At 39.5% G+C, this 24,153-nt stretch overlaps 1 long non-coding RNA gene across 1 annotated transcript; it reads right to left on the bottom strand.

Moving 5' to 3' along the window:
• Positions 1–1,427: 1,427 nt before the first annotated feature.
• Positions 1,428–24,121, bottom strand: LOC133228526 (uncharacterized). Its single transcript, XR_009730240.1, has 2 exons — positions 23,931–24,121; positions 1,428–1,726 (listed from the first exon to the last, which is right to left on the bottom strand). It is a non-coding gene; the product is annotated as an uncharacterized LOC133228526 (long non-coding RNA).
• Positions 24,122–24,153: the final 32 nt, after the last annotated feature.

The following is a 24,153-nucleotide window of genomic DNA, read 5'->3' as shown; positions in this document are numbered from 1 at the left end:
GTTTCATAGAATTATATAGCAGGTAGAAAAGTAATTCAAGAGTGTATTATAAGAAGAACAAGAGAAGCTAATTGATAATTAATTAAAAGATATTTTGATGGGTAGGAAATTAAACATCACATAGCTAATATATGAGAATAAAGACTCTAATATATTTAACTTCTTTTTCATATGTGTAAATGCACATAAAGAAGATTGCAATAAGTTATTTTACACACACAGTTCAGTTCAGTCGCTCAGTCGTGTCCAACTCTTTGCTACCCCATGAATTGCAGCATGCCAGGCCTCCCTGTCCTTACACACACACACAAGCCAGAGAAAAATCTGTGGTTAACCCTAAACCTACTAAGTGGAATTGAAGCAGAAACAGAGTTGATTACTCAGGTTAATGGGTTGGTGTTTATAAATGACAAATGACTATATTAAAGAAGTTACTAACTTTATATGCTGAACTATCGCTAACGATATTTTACAATAATTAACAAAAGCTGCTTTTGAAATAAACCTTTCTGGTTAATTTCTCCTCTTTCTTTGGAATCTTTGGTAATAAAAAACTATACTCAATATACATGTGAAACTTTTACAACAGTTAATATAGAGCATTCAAAGGTAACAGCTTATAAATTCTCCTTAAGGCAAGAAAAAAATAGTGGGTGTAAGAAACTATGAAACACTATTGTAGTCACTCTTGCCCAAAGACTTCTCCAATGTACTTTGGGCTATTTATTTCCTTCTTGTAAATACATTTTATCGTTCTTTAAAGAAACATGAAGATGCTGCAAGACACAGAAGGAATGAATAAGGAGTTCAGGTGGTCAGGTGAGATTTAAATAACAGGATTGGGTGAAGGTAAAGTTGGAAGCAGTCTCTTCAACACGAGCCAATAACACCGGCAAGAAAGACAGCATGAAGTCGGAAACCCAATCCAGCAGACTAGTCAAAAAGAGTCTGGAACTTAAGCAGACTTTAAATATTGGGTTGGTCAAAAAGTTCATTCGAGTTTGTTACAGTTTACAGAAAAACCCAAACAAACTTTTTGGGCACCTCAATAATAGATACAGGGACAAATAGCTCATGGCATCTTGACTCCTAGTAACTCTTATATGCTTCCAGTTAAGAAAGAATTACATTCTCAAACCTGGCTTGAGTCTGCAATGAAGGTCAGTGGAGTACTTGGCTGAAAGGAAGAGAATAGAAGTTTTTGACATAGACTAACCCTGACAAGACTGAGGTCTGCGTACCTGGAGAGTTTCTAAAAAATCTGGACCCATGTATATTCTCCAGAGCGTTCTCTAACTATGCTGGAGAATGTGGGATGAGTTGAAGTGAGCATTTTACCAGCATTTGTGGAAAATCAGTGTTACCAAGTGGCACTTGGTGAACAGAATGTTTTAGCTGCTAATAATAAAACCCATTCACACTGTGACTAATACTGAAACAATTGGGAAATTTATTATATCATATAACACGGAAGTTCATAGGGAGGGCAAGGTTGATAGATGCTGTTGCACAACAAGGTCATGAAGGATCCAAGGCTCCTCCAATCTTTACTCTCTCATCCTTCAGAGAACAGCTTCCTCCTTGGGCAAGAGACAGATGATAGCAAAAAACCTTGGCATCACAATCCAAACACGCCAGTATCCAGAGAAAGAAGACCACTCTTAGGGATGAGGAAGTGCTTCTAAGAACCCTGGCACAAGTGGTCACATTCCTAATTTGGAACCAACTGTGAAAAGAAAATAGAATAATTATAATTAGTTTAGACTGGTCATCTGAGGTGTATTAAACATCAGAGTCAACTATTTATACTAAGATTTTGCTTTTGTTGAGACTTCCTCAGTTTCCCCTTAAATTGTCTGTAAGTTATAATGTCATAATTATCGACTGATATCACAAAGGAGATACTGCATAATCTTTTTGCTCATCTGTTTCGGTAAAGAGCTTTTTTCCTTCTCCCATGCCATGAACCAGAACTGAGGTACTACTGTCCTTCTGTGATGACCTAGAAGGAAACAGGTATCTGAATACTTAGCTTGTAAATCAAACTTATAAAGTGATGAAAATGTCTGGGAGAGAAGTAAATTCACACTACCTATGCCATGCACATGTGAACCAGTTTAATCACAGGTTAAGTCAGTATGATTAAGGTTTAGAATTAATGGTATAAGTACTTACTGTTGAACTCAAGGGAGTGGGGGTTGTGAGAGGAGACTGTGTGACCTGTCTTGATTCCAGAAAGACAGACAGTTCAATTATGCGATGACATTTATCTAGCATCACAATGAAGACTACAGGTTGAGGGGTGACGAGTAGCAATTGCAGGTTATGGGTTACAGTGTGCCTGTCCATCAGCAGGCCTGGGCTAACTGTGCCACGGACACAACAGGGGAGGGCCTATACCTTTCATTCTTAAAAGAAGTAAACAAGTTCAGGTCCTGCCAAAGATCACTATTTCCAGGCACCTAAACTCACTAGCAGATTTGTGTCTCCATTCCTGACAGGTCAGACAAAGGTGCTGACAGAGCTTGAACTATTAATTAGAGCAAAAATGCCTGGAAGCACCCAAAAGAGTTTTTATTTGGGGAGGTTACTTTTTACATGTGTTAAACGGGAGAATCTTTGAAATTCTAAAGTGAAAAAAAAATACAATGAAATATATGGACCTTGTCCATCAACAGAGGAAGGGATAAAGATGTGCTACATATATATACAATGGAATATTAGTCATAAAAAGAACAAAATAATTTGCAGTAATATGGATGGGCCCAAAGATTGTCACACTGAGTGACATTAGACAGAGAAAGACAAATGATACATTATATTGCTTATATGTGGAATATAAGATGATGGTACAAATGAGAACTTATTTATAAAACAGAAATAGTCACATATATAGAATACAAACTTATAGTTACCAAGGGGGAGATGTGGGAAGGCATAAATTGGGATTGACATATATATATATATATATATATATAGACATATATACTCTACTATTTATAAAATAGATGACTAATAAGAACTTACTGTATGGCACAAGGAACTCTATTCAGTACTCTTAGTGAGCTGTATGGGAAAATCTAAAATAGAGCGAGTATGTGTACATATGTAACTGATTCACTCTGCTGTACAGCAAAACTAATCAACTACACGCCAATAAAACTGAATTAAGAATATATAAAGCCTCATTTTTCCCTTGGTAACTCTAATTGATTTCACTAGATACTTACAGCAGTGGTATTCAAACTTTTCTGATCATAATGCACAGTAAGAAATACATTTGATACGGTGACCCAACACCCACACATCACTTTATATTTTCTAAAACTGAAACAAAAACTCATAAAACAATAGTTAAACTTTCTAAGTCCATGCTAGTCCTACTCCATTTCATTTAAAAGCAAGTGCTGATTGACACTCACTAAATTGATTCCATGACCTACTAAAGGATCTGACTGGCAGTTTGACAAGCATTGTTCTAAGGTCAGTGGATAAGGAACCCCTGAGTCCCTTAACACAAATCACACCTCTGCTCCTCCATAACAGACAATAGTGGGAAGGAGATCACGGTGGGCAATGGTGAGAAGTGGTCGGCAGGGTGACTGAGTCCCCAGTTTCATTCTCCCTCTTAGCCTCTGGCCTAAGGAAGACAAAGCTCTTCTCTTAACTTTATGTGGCCTAGTTAATTTAAATAAGATTTTACCAGAGGCTGAGGGATGACAAGAGGAAAGTGAACAAGAATGAAATGAGCCTGGAAGATCTTTTGTTAAGATAAGACCCATTCATCTACAGCTTTGGTAGCTAGGCCTGGCTGCCTCCCAGTTGCAGAGGATATCCTCTTTTTCCCTTCCAGAAGGACCCTGAAATGAATTCTCAAGAAACAGAGTAACTCCCAGCCAAATACCTGAAGTTCCCCCTCCTGGCCCTCTAGGCTCTGGTTTCCTATTTCTCACCTCTTCTCTGACACTGAGCACAGTAAAGACCCGCTCCTCAGGGGGGACCCGCACCCCTAATGTCAGCAGGATGACCTTGCCCTGTGACTTTATCCTTCTGAGTCGATAACGCAAAAGCTTAACATCCTTGGAAGAGATGTACATAAAGAAGTCTTTTGCGAGTTCTCGAAGGACTGATTAAAATAAATACATTAAAATTTCCAGAAAGCAGGCACATTTACTCTGGCCCTTCTGAAAGAATACTGTGATAAACTCAGGTGGGATAGACACATCATTAGAGCAGCAAACACATCATGCTTCCCAATTTTAACTTTTTTTTTTCCTTCCTGAGAATACAGTCTTGTGAAGTCCAACTCACTGTACCTTAAAGGACAAGTTTCTTGTTCTCTCTGAATCCCAGTTTATTCATCCATAAGATGGGACTAAATAATACTCACGTTTGTCAAAAAGGATTACGTGAGCTAACTAGATGACATGTATGATTCCTTTAGCTAATCATCAGTACATGGCAGCTGCTGCTTATCTTAGGCTGGTTGGCTATAGACTAAGACAGCAAACACTGTAAACTTACTGTTTAACAAAAGAAATCTTAGGTTGCCTGATACTTCCTGGTCTGATGTTTCCTTTGGGAAGCGTTCAATTTGCCTGTTATCTAGAAGGATCGTGGTAGTGTTCAGTTGCTTCAGTTGTGTCCGACTCTTTGCGACCCCGTGGACTACAGCCCGCCAGGCTGCTCCGTCCATGGGATTCTTCAGGCAAGAATACTGGAGTGGGTTGCCTGCCTACCTCCATGGGATCTCCTGATGGGATCGAGCCCACGTCTCCTGTGTCTCGGGCATTGGCAGGTGGGTTCTTTACCACTGAGCCCCCTGGGAAGCCCCATCTAGAAGGATACCACTATCTATATTCTGGTCTGCTCTCTCCTGCTATAATAGAAGTCTAATTGTAAGTGCAGTGGATGTAAAAGAAAACAAAAGAGTAAACACAGGATTTCATATGTTTCTTTCTAGGAATAGAAAGAAAAATGCCCAGTTTAGTGCGCCTAGGGGCTGAGACCACTGCAAGAGGCCTGTGCCTCCACTCCCCCTCCAGACTACCAAATTTGTATGCCAGATGGATTTCCTAGAGTTCTGATTGTGTCACTTCATTGCTCAGTAAATGACCTTAGGTCCCCACAACCTACCAAAGAAACTTGGAGCCATATTATTTTGGTATTGAGTATAACTATATGAAGGAAAAGAGCCTAACTTGCTTTTGTTTTGTGAAATTAAATTCATGTTTTATTTTATGCGCGACAGGAAAAATTTAAGCATAAAACACTGTCTTTGCCCTTTGGCCTCCTCCCTCCCCTCTACTGTGCATTGTGTCTGCATCATGCATCAACCACCGCCTCCCAGGAGCAGAAATACCTGCTCAACCATAAAGAGCAACATTCTCCTGGCATCAACAATGTGACTCCTCAAATAAGAGCATTCATCCCTTCTTGATCTTGTAAGGGGTCACAATGACCGACCACTTTGTACCTGCAGAGCTGGATTGTGTAAACTGCCAATAATACATCATTAAATGTACAGCCTTCTGTCCAAAATAACCTGCATCACTGGGTTTGCACCTCTAATGAGTAGCACATTTCTCAGAGCTTTCTGAGAGGTTGTTCACGGGCGATAGTCCTCAAACTGGCTCGAATACAATTTTCCATTTCTTTCTTAAATCAACTAATAATTCACAATGTTTTTTAAACAATAAAATGTTTATTTTTGTTGTTGGAGTCAGTTTGCTTTTTTATATTTAAAAAGTTTTATTTCTTAAACAATGGTAGGAAAAGTGCTTTGTTTTTATCATTATCCTTGTGGTGAACTATATACAAAAAAATAATTTACCATTAGTTACATTTAGTGTATTCACAGTTTGTGCAACCATCACCACTATCTAGTTCCTGAATATCGTCATCATCCCGAAGAGAAATTCTGTACCCATTAAACAATTACTTCTTGTTTCTCCCTCCCCTCATTCCCAATCTTAGGGAATCCGTAATCTGTTTTATGTTTTTAGGACTTTGCCAACTCTGGTTATTTCAATAAATGAATCATAAAATATTTGGCATTTTGTGTCTGGATTCTTTCACTCAGCATAATATTTACAAAATTCCTCTATGTTGTAGCATGCACCATTCTTTTTTTTTTTACCATATGGATATACCTTAGATATGGTATATCCATATGGTAAAATGGATATGGATATACTATTATATCTATATATACCATATGGATATACTAGTCTAATGACTATTAGTCATCTCTAATGACTATTGACGTCATTTAGTTTTGCATGTTCTTGTTGGTCGTTTGTCTGTCTTCTTTGGAGAACTGTCTTCACAGATCCTTTGCCCATTTTTAATTGGGTTATCAGTCTTTCATTATTGAGTTGATAGAGTTTTCTATATATTCCAGATACAATACTCTTAGCAAATATGTGATTTGTAAATGTTTTCTCTCGTCTTGTGGATCATCTTTTCACTTTATTTACAGTTTCATTTGAAGCAGAAAACAATTTAATTTTGATGAGGTCCAACTTATCTATTTTTCTTTTTTGCTCGTGCTTTTAGTGTTGCATCTAAGAATCAATTGTCAAACTTGAAGTCAAGAAGATTTACCTCTATTTTTTCTAATGCTTAATAAATTTAGCTATTAAATTTAGGTCTTTGATCCATTTTGAGTTAATTTTCGTACACAGTGTGAGATAAGGATCCAACTTCATTCTTTCACATATGGCTATTCAGTTGTCCCAGCATCATTTGCTGAAAAGACTTTTCTTTTTCCATTGAATGGTCTTGGTACTCACTTTAAAAATAGGCTGACCATAAACACATGGGTTTATTTCAATTTAATTTACCCCTAAGTATTTTATTCTTTTTGATGTTATTATAAATAGAATTGTACCTTAATTTCATTTTCTGACAATTCATTGTTAATGTATAAAAATACATTTGAATTTTGTATATCAATCCTTCATCCTGCAATTTTATTGTACTAGTTTATAGTCTATATTTTTGGGTTTTTTTGGGGGGTGCTTTTCTTTTTTTATTTAATTCTTTGCATACAAGATCATGTCATCTGTGCATATGGTTTTACTTCTTCCTTTCCAATCTGAATTCCTTTCTTTTTCTTGCTTAATTCCTCTGTTAGAACCTCTAGCATAATGTTGACTAGAAGTAGCAAGAGTGGATATCCTTGTTTTATTTCTGATCTTAGAGGAAAATCATAGTCTTTCACCATTAAGTGTATTGTTGGCTGTAGGCTTTTCATAGGTGCTTTTTAATAGGTTGAGGAAGTTCCTTTTTATTTACTAGTTTGCTAAGTGTTTCTATCACGAAAGAATGTTGGATTTTGTTAATGCTCTTTCTGCTTCTACTGAGATGATCATGTGGTTTTTGCTTTTTTAAAAAACAAGTATAGATGATCCACTCCAGGATTCTTGCTTGGAAAATCCCATGGACAGACAAGTCTCGTAGGCTATGGTCCATGGGATTGCAAAGAGTCAGACAAGACTGACGTTACTTAGCATGCATGCACACAAAGTTGATTTACAATGTTAGTTTCAGGTGTACAGCAAAGTGATTCAGTTATAAACATATATGTAGATATCTACATTCTTTTAAAAATGCTTTTCTATTATAGTTTTTTCTACAAGATATTGAATATATTGTACTTCCTTGTGCTATACAGTAAATGTTTATATATTATATATTGTATATATTGTAGTGTACATGCTAACCCCCTACTCCCAATTTATCCCTTTCCCCTCCTTCAAGAAACTCAATCGTGAATATTCATTGGAAGGACTGATGATGAAGCTGAGGCTCCAATACTTTGGCCACCTGATGCGAAGAGCCGATTCATCAGAGAAGACCCTGATGCTGGGAAAGATTAAGGGCAGGAGGAGAAGGGGACGACAGAGGATGAGAGGGTTGGATGCCGTCACCAACTCCAGGAGATGGTGAAGGACAGGGAAGCCCGGTATGCTGCAGTCCATGGGGTCTCAGCGTTGGACACGACTGAGCGACTGAACAACAACCTCTTTCCCTTTGGTAACCATGTTTGTTTTCTACGCCTGTGAGTCTGCTTCTATTTTGTAAATAAGTTCATTTGTACTATTTTTTATTCCGCAGGTATGTGATATCGTGTTTGTCATTCTCTGTCTTATTGGCTTAGTACAGTAATCTCTAGGTCCATCCATGTTGCTGTAAGTGGTATTTCATTCTTTTCTATGGCTCAGTGACATGCCGTTGTATATATGCACCACGTTCTTTATCGACTCATCTGTTAATGGACACTTAGGTTGCTTCCGTCTCTTGGCTATTTTAAGTAGTGCTACTATGAACACTGCGAGTTTTTTCTCCCAGTGCATAGGTTGTTTTTTTTGTTTTGATTTTTCCTTTTAATTTTATTGATATGGTATATTACATTTATTGATTTTGAGAATTAAGCCAATCTCACATTCCTGAAATATATCCCATTTGGTCATGGTATATAATTCTTTTTATATGTTATTGGATTCAATTCTAGTATTTTGTTGAGGATTTCATTCATAAGAGATACTGGGTTTTAGTTTTCTTTTTGTAATAGCTTGTTTAGTTTTAGAATAGCTCTGTCAAGTCTTTTAAATCATGGTAATACTGGACACGATAGTATCGAATGAGCCCTATAGAGTGAGCCTGCAAGTGCTCCCTCAACTTCTATGTTTTGCAAGTGTTTGTGATGAACTGGTACTAATTCTTCTTTAAATGTTTGGTAGAATTCATCAGTGAAGCCACCTGGGGTATGGCTTTTCTTTGTGGGTATAAACAGAGGGAAAGGGGGCAGGGCACAACCTTTAAAAGAATGACATAGTCATGCTGCTGCTGCTAAGTCGCTTCAGTCGTGTCCAACTTTGTGTGACCCCCATAGACGGCAGCCCACCAGGCTCCCCGTCCCTGGGATTCTCCAGGCAAGAACACTGGAGTGGATTGACATTTCCTTCTCCAATGCGTGAAAGTGAAAAGTGAAAGGGAAGTCGCTCAGTCGTGTCTGACTCTTTGTGACCCCATGGACTGCAGCCCACCAGGCTCCTCCGTCCGTGGGATTTTCCAGCAAGAGTACTGGAGTGGGGTGCCATCATAGGATATGACAAAAACTGGTCAGAACCATCTAGGTCCAAGATGACAGAAGATTCCACTTCTAGTGAAACTTGAGCCTCATTATACACTCATTGCATTATACTCATTTACATTAGCATCTAAATGACACAGCCACCAGTGCCACGACAGCTCTGAAGCTAACCATAAAACGTCAAAAAGTGGGTGGTGGCCCCTGAGATAGAATCAGTCTCCCACTCATTAGCCCATGAAATTACTCAGCCCATAAAAATTAACCACACCAAGACAGGGCCTCTCGCCTTCTGAGATGGCCCATATTCTGTGGGTGTGTTTCTCTCTAAATAAATCCACTTTGTCTCTCGTTGAATTCTGAGATAAGACATCAAGAAACTGAGCTTCATTAAGTCCTGAGAACAAGTGTGTGATCTCAATTAAAAGATTGTGGGTTCAAGTCTCAGTCTGAATTGCAGTTTCAGGTACTTTTTATTACCAATTCAATATGCTTATTATATGTCTCTTAAGATTACCTATTTCTTCTTGAGTTAGTTTTGGTAGTGTCTTTATAATAATCTCTGCATTTCTCCTGTTATCTAATTTATTTATTGGCATATAGTTGTTCATAGTATTCATTTATAATCCTTTTTATTTCTGTAAGTCCAGCAAGAATATCCCCTATTTCATTTCTGATTCTAGTAATTTGAGTCTTTAAAAATTTTTTTCTTGGCCAGTCTAGCTAAAGATTTGCCAGTTTTGTTGATCTAGTCAAAGAACAACCTTTTGTTTCCATTTATTTTTTCTATTGTTTTTCTATTCTCTACTTCATTAATTTCCTCTCTAAGCTTCATTATTTTCTTCCTTGTTTGCCTAAGATTTAATTTGCTCCTGCTTTTCCAGTGTTTTAAGATAGAAGGTTAAGTTATAGATTAAAGAGCTTTCTTTTAATTCAGGCATTTTAGGCTATAAATTACATTCTAAGTGCTGCTTTAGCTATATCCCATAAGTTTTGGTATGCTGCTTCATTTTCATTCATCTCAAAGTATTTTCTAATTTCACTTTGGCTTTCTTCTTTGACCCTTTGGGTACTTAGGAGTCTGTTTTTTAATTTACTTATGAATTTCCCCAGAGTCTTTTTGTTACTTATTTCTAATTTCATTCTTTTGTGAAACAAAATTCACATTTTACGGCAAGACAAAAAAAATTTAAATAAAATTTTCTTTTCCTTTTTTCTCCTCTTTCCCCCTACTGTACATTGTGTATCCGTATTTGAATCAACCAACCCTTCCCCACTGGCAGAAATTCCCACTCAAACACTAAGAGCAACATTCTCTTAAGACAACTCCTTAAAGATAACATTCTTTCTTGATATGGGGCCACACTCAGATCTGGATTATGTAAAATGTCAGTAATACATCTTTTGATGTATAGCCCTCTGTCTCAGAACAATTCCTCTATAACTGTGTATTGACTTCTGATGGGCAGAACAGTCCTCAGAGCTTTCTGAGATACTCTTTCTAGGTTATGATCCTCAAATCATGCTCAAATAAAAATTTCCATTTCTTTTCTTAGACTGATTTTTCTCGACACTTTGTTTGAGAACATATTTTGTATTATTTCTATCCTCTTAAATGTATTGAAGTTTCCCTTATGGCTCAGCATATGGTCTATCCTGGAGAATCTTCCATGTGTATTTGAGAGGACTGAATTCTGCTGCTGTTGGGTGGAGTGCTCTCTCTGTATCTATTAGGCCTAACTGGCTTATAGCATTGTTCAAGTCATCAATTTCTTTATTGGTCTTCTATCTAATTGTTCATTTTTGAAAATGGAGAAGTCTCCAATTATTATCGTAGAACTACTTTTCCCTTCATTTGTCAGTTTTTGCTTTATGTATTTTTGATGATCTGTTGCTGGATGCATGTATGTTTACAACTGTCATGGCTTCCTGATAGACTGACCCGTTTATCATTATGAAATATCCCTCTTCATCTCCAATAACATTTTAATAGACTTTGTCTATTTTGTCACATTAGTCATTTTAGTTTCTTTTGATGTTTGCATTACATATCCTATTCTTTTCCTTTACTTTCTATTTATTTGTATTTTTGAATATAAAGTGTCTAGTTTTATAATAGCTTCTTCTGTAGACAATATATAGTTGAATCCCTTTTAAAAGTCCAGTTTGACAGTGTCTGCGTTTTGATTGGATCGGTTCATCCACTCACATGTCAGGTTACTGGACTGCATTTACATTTGTCATTTTTGTTTCCTATATGTCTCATGTGTTTTTTGTTCCTCTATTTTTTTAGTGCAAAAACACACAAAATGGACTGTATATGTTTCAAGTGGGGTAATCTTAGTTGTTCCCAGCTAGTATATGCTGGTTTTTTAACCCAATGTTCAATACAGTATTATTGATACTAGATGATGAATACAGTAGTCTGGCCCAGTGGTTCTTAAAATGCGGAGCAAGATCAGGATACGTAATTCCCAGCATCACGTGGGAATTTGTTAGAGGGAAAAAGTTAATCTCTGTTATCAAACTTGGTTTTGAATCCCAGCTCTACATTTATAGCTGTGTGATTTGGGGGAACTCACTAAAGCATGTAGCCTTTTTTTCCTCATTAATAATCCTGTCTTACACTGTGGTCATGAAAGCTGTAAGAGACTAAGTGAGATAAGGACTGCTCCTGGTTTTCTTTCTCACTGCAACAAAATAACAAAAGCTTCTACCTGTTTTCTCTGTATTTTCAGTGTAACTACCAGCAGTTTAAATTACTTAAACCAATTCTCATTTTAGCAATTATTGAGAGGGACAAATGCAAAAACAGGAATAGGAATAGAAAACATCAAGTTGTGTGGTAGGTTAGCAGAGAAAAAGAGAAATTCAGTCTGAACTCCTCTCTCAAGTTGCCCAGAAAAATTAGGTGGCAGTTTAAATATCATTCTGGATGCTGATATATGCTCAAGGTCTGAAATTATAGCAATTAAAAAAACTCACTATTTCTCTGCATTTTTAATTTTACTGAGAGCACAGCAATAATTCTGTAAGGTAGACTAGGCAGGCATTATTATCTCCATTTTGCAGGGACCTAAATCTCAGAAGGATTAAGTGACTTTTGGTGGGAAAGCTGGGACTGAAGCCAAGTCGGTTAATTGCAAATTACACTTATCACAGTACTTGAGAAGCTCTCAAAATAAAGGTCATATGGAAAGGATAAAGGTCATGCTATGTATCTCAACAATACTATTGAATGAATAAATATCTGATTTACAAGTAAAAATCTTGTTACGATGAACATCATCGTAGAGATCCTAGTTAAATGAATATCCATGTATTTGCAATACAGGAGTTGAGGGTAAGAAGTGTGTATGTGGATATTTGCTCTGATTAAAAGTTTGAACAAGAGGCATAATGTTTCTGCAGTCTTCATAATTTGCATTGACTATACACAGACTTTATGGCGGTACATATATTGTTCACTACACTATTTGAAGGTGTCACTGAGTAGAATCCATGTACAGATGAGGCCATGTGTAAGTTTATCAGACCACATTGCTCAATCTCCTTAGCATGCTAGACCATAAGACTCTTGAGGGCAGAGCCCTGTTTTTGAATGAATCATCATTCAAAATGAATAAATTTTGAATATCACTAATAAATGAATCAATACATGAGTCGGTGAGTGAATGTATTTCCTTTAAAATCATTCTTTGTTTACTCTTGTCAAAAGCACCTTTCTCTATTTCTGACTCTTTAGAGGTTAGAAACAGACCTATTCTCTCCTGCTGGCTGAAAATATTTCCACCTAATCACCTCATACTTGTCAGAATGGCCATCATTAAAAAATCAACAAATAACAAATGCTGGAGTGGGTGTGGAAAAGAGAACCCTCCTGCACTGTCGGTAGGAATATAAGTTGATGCAGCCACTATGCAGAACAGTATGGAGATTCCTCAAAAAATTAAAATATAATTACCATGTGATCCAGCAATCCCACTCCTGGGCATATACCAGGACAAAACTCTAATTCAGAAAGATACATGCAACCCTTGTCCAAAGCAGCGCTATTCACAATAGCCAAGACACAGAAACAACCTAGATGCCCGTTGACAGCATAATGGATAAAGAAGATGTGGTACATACATATAACAGAGTATGCATCATGAAAAGAATGAAATAATGCCAACTGCAGAAATAGAGATGGACCTAGAGATTATCATACTAAGCAAAGTAAGGCAGAAAGAGAAAGACAAATACCATGTGGTATCACTTATATGTGGGGACTAAAGTATACACAAACGAACCTACATATGACACAGAAAGAGACTCACAGACAGGGCACGAAGTTGTGGTTGCCAAGGGGGAGGGGCGTGGGGGTGATGGACTGAGAGCACAGGATTAGTAAATGCTAACTATTACATGCAGAATTGGATAAACAACAAGGTCCTACTATACATACTGTTTATCAATAAACCATAATGGAAAATAATATGGAAAAAGAATACATAGACATATGTATAACTCAACCACTTTGTGTACAGCAGAAATCAACACAACATTGCAAATCAATACACCTCAATAAAATAAATTTAAAACAAACACCCAAAAACACTAACAAAATATTTCCACCTAAGCCCAGACTAAATCTCTTCCAGAGCCTCTTTTCCCTCTACCACTGGTTTATCCCCTAAGTGACAGTTCAAAATGACTCTCAGTCATTCGGACCCTGTGTTGGGACCCTGAACTGCTCACCTAAATTTGCTTACCACCACTTTCATTATCTTACTCAGTTCTTATGAACCAAGTTTCTGATCAAAATCAGCCCTTTCAAGGCTCTTTCTGGTGCTCCCTGTTCCCAAGCGTTTTATTTCTTCAACACCTTTCATGCATTCATTATAGTGCTGCATATTTAAATAGAGTTATTAGTTAATTAGTCAGTTAAGCAAAAAAAAATAGTATTCTTATTTATGTTTGTAAATGTATTGCTAATAAATGGTGTTGGAAATAATTTCCCTTTCAGGGTGAAAGAATGAGGGAAATGGGAAAAAAGAATGTTTTTTGAAAATCTACTTTGTGTCAGTTACTTTCCATGCATTTAATTTTCAAAAATAAATTCAAGTAAGGCAGACAGAGACTAATTGTTCCTAAATATCCATCCTTCTCTTCTTTGAAAAATAACAGGATTTTTGGTAGGCACATGACTATACAGATAAGGCCTCCATTTCCCAGCCTCTCTTACAGGTAAGCACATCACAGTGATATGCAGAGCAGATACACAGAACTTGCAGATGGGGGAAATTCCCAGGTGACCCCGTGGTTAGGACGCTGCGCTCTCACTGCTGAGGGTCTGCATGGAACTAAGATCCTGCAAGCGGCACAGCGTGGCCAAAAAATAAAAAAGGACTTGTAGATGGTATTCTGCAAGGAAAGAAATATGCCTTCCTGTTTGCTTTTTCCTCTCCCTGCTGAACTACATGTTAACTTTCACCTTGGGCCACGTGGATGAAAGCACCACATTATGGATGGCAGAATAATAAGATTAAGAAGGGAATGGCTACCCACTGCGGTATTCTTGCTGGGACACTTCTACGGACAGAGGAGCTTGGTGGGCTACAGTCCTCGGAGTCGCAAAGAATCAGATGTGGCTGAGTGACTAATACTAAAACCACAGAGCCTGTGCATCGGCCCTGGACTGTATACAGTGGGACTGCCGCATGAGCAACAAATAACTTCTACATTGCTTATGCCTATCAGCGAAGTCTCATTATAGTTTCTGAGTCAAGTTTTCGCTTAACACCTTGTACAACCTATGTGAGTGGCACTCCCTGGAGTTGTGCGACTTGGCAGTTTTGAACTCACCTTCCGACTAACAGAGTAAGGTGAAGACAAGCTCAGAAAGATTAAAAACTTCTCTGAAGTCAAACTTTTAAGTGATAAAGTGAGACTGAACTCAGATATACATGATGCCAAGTTGTGACAACACTAGATTCTACCTTAGATTGTCACTTTGTGAAATGTTATCCAGAAGAAAAGTTCCACTGCTTATAGTAGATATACTGTTATATCTACTACTGTGGGCAAGAATCCCTTAGAAGAAAATGGAGTAGCCCTCATAGTCAACAAAAGAGTCTGAAATGCAGTACTTGGGTGCAATCTCAAAAACGACAGAATGTTCTTCATTTGTTTCCAAGGCAAACCATTCAATATCAGAGTAATCCAAGTCTATGCCCCAACCAGTAATGCTGAAGTAATTGAAGTTGAATGGTTTCAATAAGACCTATAAGACCTTCTAGAACTAACACCAAAAAGAGATGTCCTTTTCATCATAGGGGACTAGAATGCAAAAGTAGGAAGTCAAGAGATACCTGGAGTAACAGGCAAATTTGGCCTTGGAGTACAGAATGAAGCAGGGTAAAGGCTAACTCTCTTGGCAAAGAGTTTTGCCAAGAGAACGCGTGGTCATAGCAAACACCCTCTTCCAACAACACAAGAGAAGACTCTACACATGGACATCATCACCATGGACATGGTCAACACTGAAATCAGATGATTATATTCTTTTCAGTCGAAGCTAGAGAAGCTCTATACAGTCAGCAAAAACAAGACCTGATGCTGACTGTGGCTCAGATCATGAACTTCTTATTGCAAAATTCAGACTTAAACTGAAGAAAGCAGAGAACACCATTAGGCCATTCAGGTATGACCTAAATCAAATCCCTTATGATTATACAGTGGAAGTGAGAAATAGATTCAAGGGATTAGATCTGATAGAGTGCCTGATGAACTATGGACAGAGATTCATAACTGTACAGGAGGCAATGATCAAAACCATCCCCAAGAAAAAGAAATGCAAAAAGGTAAAATGTCCGTCTGAGGAGGCCTTACAAATAGCTGAGAAAAGAAGAGAAGCTAAAGACAAGGGAGAAAGGGAAAAATATACCCATTTGAATGCAGAGTTCCAAAGAGTAGCAAGGAGAGATAAGAAAGCCTTCCTCAGTGATCAATGCAAAGAAATAGAGGAAAACAATAGAATGGGAAAGACTAGAGATCTAGGAGATGGTGAAGGACAGGGAAGCCTGATGTGCTGCAGTCCATGGGGTTGCAGAGTCAGACACGACTAAGTGACTGAACAACAGCAACAAGTTATACTCTTACAGTGTAAGGGAAGTGGCTTCAATCCCCACTTAAAACCAGCAATAATGGCTGCACGGGTATCAGAAAAAAAGTGAGTGTGCCTAGGACGTGTGCTGTTTTTGTGACAGCAATGGTAATAAGGAATCCAATTTGATTGTACGGCTGCAGCTCTGTAATGACGCTGCATCACTGTGTGCAGACTTCATGTCAGCTTTCCTTCCTAATTCTCTTGCTTCCCTCCCTGGACAAGCTCCTTCTTCCCATCTGTTCCCAAGAAACCACATGGCTGAGTGCGCTCTGAGGAGAGCAACACTTGACCTTTAATAAGGTTAAGGACAGGGAGGGGCTCAGTGAGTGCGCAGCTGAGAAAAAGACAGTAACTCTGACATTCATTTTGGAGAGAGAGATAAAAGGAGAGTTAACAGGTACTGAGTGTCTACTATGTGCCTGTGCTAGGCTTCCAATGTATACTGTGTCATTTAAACTTTTCAGTAACCACAGGATACAGGTATTGTTCCCACTTAATCAGTGAGAAAACAGACTCTAATACAAAGTCCTGTACCACGTGACAAAGCAATGGTTTGAAACCAGGTCTGGGTTCAAAATCCATGTTCTTCCAGTTATACCCTGAGGCCTTTAAACTTGTTAAAACTGTCTTTTCTTGTTTTCAAATAAGAAAACAAGGAGTGACTCCTTTCCTTGTTTTCTTGTTTGTCTCCTCTATGTAACTCTGAAGAGCATCTGGTTACCTTAAGAAATTTTCCAGGCCTTAATGTGTTTGACATGACCAATAAAATATTCTGCAGAACTCGGGGATTCAGCTGGTCTTCTGTCACAGGGCAATGAAAGGTGCCAGTTGGCAACAAGATAAGGAGCTTAAGCCAGAATGCAAATTAGCACACTACTTCCTCAAGAGACAACGCTCTACCATGGAAAAACACCCTCACCTGAACAGGGTGTTCAGCCACAGGATTGATTTCATTCTCTTTGCCAACTGATCATAGTTTGTTGACCTGTACTGTTCTGATCACTGTGCTTTGGGAGAAAATAGAGTGCATTTTCACAATTCCATTTGGAACACCTCTACAATGAGAACGCATTACTCCATTTTCACTTTGTAAATAGGAAAAGAAAGAGAAAAGCTAAGTTTCAAAAGAAAATGCGTAGTCTGATATAAAGTAAAAATATTAATCAGGATTCATGGATTGAGTCATTCCTCCATTCATTCAAGACTAATATACAAAGAGAGATATTTAGGACAGTCTCTGCCTTCTTCCCAGGAGGGAATGAGGTAGTGAAAGTGTTAGTTGCTCAGCCATGTCCGACTCTTTGCGACAACATGGCTTGCCAGGCTTCTCACTTCATGGAATTCTCCAGGCAAGAATTCTGGAGTGGTTAAAAAGCACCAATTAAAAAAAAAAAATAATTACAGTGAAATGTGATTATCGCTGATTTCCTCTTTTTCTTCCCACATCAATTAATCACCATATTCTTTAGGCTCTCATCTTCAAAGCATAACCAGAATTTTCACTTCATCCTTCTACCCAGGACAACTGCACTCACTTAAGTCCAGAGGATGCCGCCTGCGTTTCAGTCTCCTTGAACAGAGTCCTGCCACCACAGCTCTCCACCCCGCGCACTGCCTCCTCTGTCTCCCTGCGCAGAGCTCCTGTCGTCTCCTCGAACAGCTCCTTGTTTCTACTCCTGCTCGCCACACAGCGCTGTCCACACAGCAGCCAGTGTCACTCTGCTACTCACAGGCCTCCGATGGTTTCTCACCCAATACACAGGAAAACATCAGGTCCTTACTGGGCCTGCAAGCCCCACCTTATCTGAAGCAGGCAATGAGGTCATTTTCTCAATATGACAGGGGATAGGCTGAGTTGGGGACAGGAACAGCATTGTGAGCGACTGTAATAGTCACACATTGAGAGGAAGGGGAAGGGTTGTTGACAGGGAAAAGGGTTGTCGGGGGCCCAAGACTCAACTAAGATCATTGATTTCTCATAGTTCTAGTCTGAAATGTGCAGTTTTCTCTAACCACACCATGAGGGTAGGGTCATTGTAAGGGTAGGGAAAAATGCACAGTACTTTCTGTTGCAACCCAAACTCTTCCAACACTTAAAACAACAAACATTTATTATTTCTCACGATTCTACGAGTCAGCTGGGTGGGTCTTCTGTTCTGGGCGAGCTCACTTGGACTACATGGTCTAGGATGGCCTTTTTAAAAAATACCTAATGGTTGGTAGCCAGGTTGTTCTGGAGAGACCTCAGCTGGGCCTTGTTATTTCCCCTTCAAATCATGGCTCCTCTCCAGCAGGCTAGATCAGGCTTCTTCAGGAAGTGAGCTCAGTGTTCTGAAGAGCAGAGAGAGTGAGCCCATGTGTGCAAGCATCTTTTAAGTCACTGCCCAACTTGCTAATGTCCCTTGATGAAAGCAAGTCACACTATCAAGCCCAGAGTTAGTGTGAGAGGGGACAACGCATGGTCATAGATAAAGGCAGGTTGGAAAAATGGGGGCAAATACTACCATGAAGGGTAAATTGCACACTGAAGTAGGTTTAGGGTTTTCTGGGTAGGGTCAGAGAAGGCTAAGGCTTCGAGGAAGTACAGAGTTTTGGTGAAAAAGTATGTTGTTCACATGAAACAACCATGAGCTGTAGCTGAAAAGAAAAGGAAATGAGATGGGGTGTTTACAGACTGGGAGAAAATGATGTTACAACAATTCTGGAGATGGTCGGGGGAGATGTTCCCACACCAACAAAAAACTCTTGGCCACCAGCTGGTTATCCTAAATTTAACTTGATTCACAATTGGAAAGTAATGCTCAAAATTCTCCAAGCCAGGCTTCAGCAATACATGAACCGTGAACTTCCTGATGTTCAAGCTGGTTTTAGAAAAGGCAGGGGAACCAGAGACCAAACTGCCAACATCCGCTGGATCATCAAAAAAGCAAGAGAGTTCCAGAAAAACATCTATTTCTGCTTTATTGACTATGCCAAAGCCTTTGACTGTGTGGACCACAATAAACTGTGGAAAATTCTTAGAGATGGGAATACCAGACCACCTGACCTGCCTCTTGAGAAACCTATATGCAGGTCAGGAAGCATCAGTTAGAACTGGACATGGAACAACAGACTGGTTCCAAATAGGAAAAGGAGTATGTCAAGGCTGTATATTGTCACCCTGCTTATTTAACTTCTATGCAGAGTACATCATGAGAAATGCTGGACTGGAAGAAACACAAACTGGAATCAAGATTGCTGGGAGAAATATCAATAATCTCAGATATGCAGATGACACCACCCTTACGGCAGAAAGTGAAGAGGAACTAAAAAGCCTCTTGATGAAAGTGAAAGAGGAGAGTGAAAAAGTTGGCTTAAAGCTCAACATTCAGAAAACAAAGATCATGGCATCCGGTCCCAGCACTTCATGGGAAATAGATGGGGAAACAGTGGAAACAGTGTCAGACTTTATTTTTGGGGGCTCCAAAATCACTGCAGATGGTGACTGTAGCCATGAAATTAAAAGACGCTTACTCCTTGAAGGAAAGTTATGACCAACCTAGATAGCATATTGAAAAGCAGAGACCTTACTTTGCCAACAAAGGTCCATCTAGTCAAGGCTATGGTTTTTCCTGTGGTCATGTATGGATGTGAGAGTTGGACTGTGAAGAAGGCTGAGCGCCGAAGAATTGATGCTTTTGAACTGTGGTGTTGGAGAAGACTCTTGCGAGTCCCTTGGACTGCAAGGAGATCCAACCAGTCCATTCTGAAGGAGATCAGCCCTGGGATTTCTTTGGAAGGAATGATGCTGAAGCTAAAACTCCAGTACTTTGGCCACCTCATGCGAAGAGTTGACTCATTGGAAAAGACTCTGATGCTGGGAGGGATTGGGGGCAGGAGGAGAAGGGGACGACAGAGGATGAGATGGCTGGATGGCATCACTGACTCGATGGACATGAGTCTGAGTGAACTCCGGGAGTTGGTGATGGACAGGGAGGCCTGGCGTGCTGCGATTCATGGGGTCGCAAAGAGTCGGACACGACTGAGAGACTGACCTGAACAATTGGAGAGGCTAACGGCTCAGTCTTACAAGACTCCCACCACCCTTCAGATGCCAATCACAATTACGTTCACTGGGTTTAAACCTGACATTCAAGATGTCCGAAAGAATAAGGAACAACAAAGTTATATAAATTAAACACATGAAGCACAATGTTATAAAGCAATGTAACCCCAATAAAAAATAGTTTAAAGAAGTGACATAGGGCTTCCCTGGTGCTCCAGAGGTTAAGAATCTGCCTTGCAATGCAAGGGACACCAGTGTGATCTCTGGCATGGGAAGATCCCACATGCCGCAGAGCAACTTATCCTGTGTACCACAACTACCGAGCCCGTGCCTAGGGCCTGTGCTCTGCAACAAGAGAAGCCACCTAAAGAGAAGCCTGCGCACCCTAAGGAAGAAGAGACCCCACTAACCACAACCAGAGAAAGTCCGGGGGCAGCAACAAAGACCCACCACAGCCGAAAAATAAAAGAAATAAATAAATCTTTAAAATAAATGACATAAACTGAAAAAAGCACTTTTTATTTCAGAAATAAAGAACATAGCAATCAAACTTTAATCAAAATCACTGATGGATTTAACAGATTAGTCACAGACGGGAAGAGAGAAAAGCAGCAGTGATACCTTACTGTTGCGGTTCAGCCGCTAAGTCGTGTTCAACTCTTTGCAAACTCGTGGACTCCAGCCCAACAGTCTTCTGTCCTTCACTATCTCCCAGTTTGCTCAAACTCATATCTATTGAGTCCGTGATGCCATCCAACCATCTCATCTTCTGTTGCCTTCTTCTCCTCCTGCCCTCAATCTTTCCCAGCACCAGGGTCTCTTTTCCAATGAGTCGGCTCTTTGCTTCTGGTGGCCAAAGTATTGGAGCTTCAGCACCAGTCCTTACAATGAAAATTCAGGATTTATTTCCTTTAGGATTGACTGATTTGAACTCCTTGCAGTCCAAAGGACTCTCAAGAGTCTTCTCCAGCACCAGAATTCAAAAATATCAATTCTTCAGTGCTCAGCCTTCTTTATGGCCCAATTCTTATATCCATACTAGTTGAGACTTTACTAGGTCTGCTATAGTGACAGCTTTTGTTCCATTTTATTCCATATGAATTTTGAAATTCCTATACAGTTGAGACCTAATAAACTGATTGACACCTCTCATGCTATCTTTTAATGGATATATTTTATTTAAAACTGATGATTGCACCATAAAAGACAACAGTGTTAGAGAAATACAATTTTTAAAAAGCTTTCATTACAAGGCAAAGTTGAGGACTGAAATTTGTACCTCTGACAAATCCATCAGGTGCTGGTGTCTCCAGAATAAACTAGACGCAGCTGACTTCATTAATGACTCCCCTGTGACTCTTGCACTCTTGGGCAGAAAGAGGAATCAGTCTAGGAAGAAAGCAAGTTCAATTTTTATTCTGACTTGGGGGTTGATAAAATTTTCCATTGGGAAATTTTTAAACCAGCAAAGTGCCACCTATGAAGTAAACTTAGTCAAGGCAACTGTCAAATATAGAATTAATGGTTTATTAGACTCAGTACCATATTTGGAAGGAATCACTGATTTCCACTGATCACTAGTAGTCTTGAATCTGTGATGAGACAAGAAAAATAAGGTCTGTAGAGTTTTTCATAAAGCTAATTTAGAATATGGGTTCTTTATGAATTTTTAGAGGGTTTTCTTTTTATTTGGAGGGTCAAAATATAATTTTCAAGTGAAATGAGGCTGATAGAAAAAGGCAGTTGTTTTTGGTTTTGTTTCATAGATTGGTGAAAATTTTAAATTGTTGTTATGTTGATTCCCCAAATTATTTTGACAATCTAGATCGATCCTCAAAGTTCAAAAGACTGGGACCATCACCAATGTTGTCTATTATTATTTATTCATCCAACAAATATTATGAGGGCCCACTATGTGCTAAAAAATGGCCACAAATAAGAAAACGACTGCACTGCATGCCCTCCTGCTTACAGTAAGAAAGGGACACGTTTACCAGTAGTTACTAACAAGTTAAGTAGTGTTAGTTCTTCTGGGAACAGATGTGAGGGAAGACTTGTTGTCTGGGGAATTAATCTCTTAGTGAAAGAAGAAATGAACCTGAGCTGCTCGAAAATGAGGCTTCCCTGGTGGCTCAGGGGTAAAGAATCTACCTGCCACGAAGGAGAAGCGGGTCCCTGGGTTGGAAAGATCCCCTGGGGAAGGAAATGGCAACCCACTGCAGCATTCTTGCCATAGAGAGAGCATCCTGGCAGGCTACAGTGCATGGAGTCACAAAGAGCTGGACACGACTAAGTGACTGAGAACGTTCACATGCCTTGAAAATGCACAGGTATTTGATGAGGGAAAAGGAATGGAGGCAAGAGACACCTTACTACAAGGAAATTTAAAAAGTTCTAAATGTCCAGACCTGGGATATCCACTAAAGACTAAGGCGTGAGAATGAAAACAGAGGTAAGTCAAGATAAAAGAGGTTTTGTAGGTTCAGCTAAGGACATTTCTGGCCCTAACAATAAAGAACCCACTTGCCAATGCAGGAGACTTAAGAGATGTGGGTTTGATCCCTGGGTGGGGAAAAGCCCCTGGAGGAGGGCATAGCAACCCATTTCATTATTCTTGCCTGAAGAATCCCATGGACAGAGGAGCCTAGTGGGCTACAATCTACAGGGTCCCAAAGAGTCGGACACGACTGAATCGACTTAACACACCCACAAGGACTTTAAAAAAAATAACTGTGATAAAAACACAATGTAAAAGTTATCATTTTAACCATATTTAAGTGTACAGTTCAGTAGTGTTAGGTATATTCATACTGTTGTGAACTAAGCCGGCTAGGATTGGAGATTTAGGAAGACTGTTTTAGAAAGTAAGGGTCACAGGAGGTAAAGGATGTAGGCTTTCAGAAGGGCTGAAAGGGATTAAAGGACTTGAAGGCTTGTGGGAGTGATGTGACTCCAGCCAGGTTTCTCGCTTGGTAGCAGAGATTTTTGCCAGAGGGGAACTCAGCATACCACTGGCTGAGTACCAAGCCTACATGGGCCAGTTTTTCAGGGACTCATTACACATTTGAAGCTAGTAGACCACATCTAGCCAGGAGGAATTTCCCTGCAACTGAAATAAACTTTTCCCGAAAAACCAAAGTATCTGGAAACAGTGCAATCATAGTCCCTCAGGAAAACAATGAGAAGTCACTCCACTGAAACAGAAACAAACAACTCCCCTCCCCCCCCAAAATAACCCATCGCCCCCAAAACACCTTTTTATCAATGTATTAGAAATTTACAGAAAAGTACACTAGTTAGTGTACAGCTTGATGGATGCTCACAAGGCGAACGTATTCCACTAACCAACCAGCAGCTTTCAACAACAAGCAAAACATAACCAGTATCTTCAATGTTACACTTATTTAATCTTAATCCTACGAGGTAGATCACACTATCGCCTCCATCTCAAATACAAGGAAGTACAGACAAGCCACAAGGCTAAATATTATTACTGAAACTAGCATAAGAACGTAGGACCTGCTGTCTAATCCCGAATCCCACAGGCTTGGGGTTTAAGAAGAAACAGGCTTGAAAGTGACACGGTGAGTTTAGCTTTGAACGACGCTAAGTGGGCGTCCGCTTCCAAGGAAACCTACTTCCGGACTTCAGAGCCTCGGGAACCATCATTACCAGGAGCCCGCACCTCAGATTACCAGCGCCGGCACTTCCGGAGCTCAGCCTCTCAACTAACGGCCGCGGCATTCTGCACAGCCTCCACACACATGAGGGCGCTGTCGCAGGCACAGTCGGACGCTTGCCTCTCTCTGTTGTCGCGATATTCTTGAGGCCGGAAGAGCGTAATGTCGAAGGTCACGTAGA

This window comes from Bos javanicus, chromosome 17, assembly GCF_032452875.1.
Source record: "Bos javanicus breed banteng chromosome 17, ARS-OSU_banteng_1.0, whole genome shotgun sequence".
NCBI lineage: Eukaryota > Metazoa > Chordata > Mammalia > Artiodactyla > Bovidae > Bos > Bos javanicus.
This window is presented reverse-complemented; position numbering and strand designations above follow the sequence as displayed.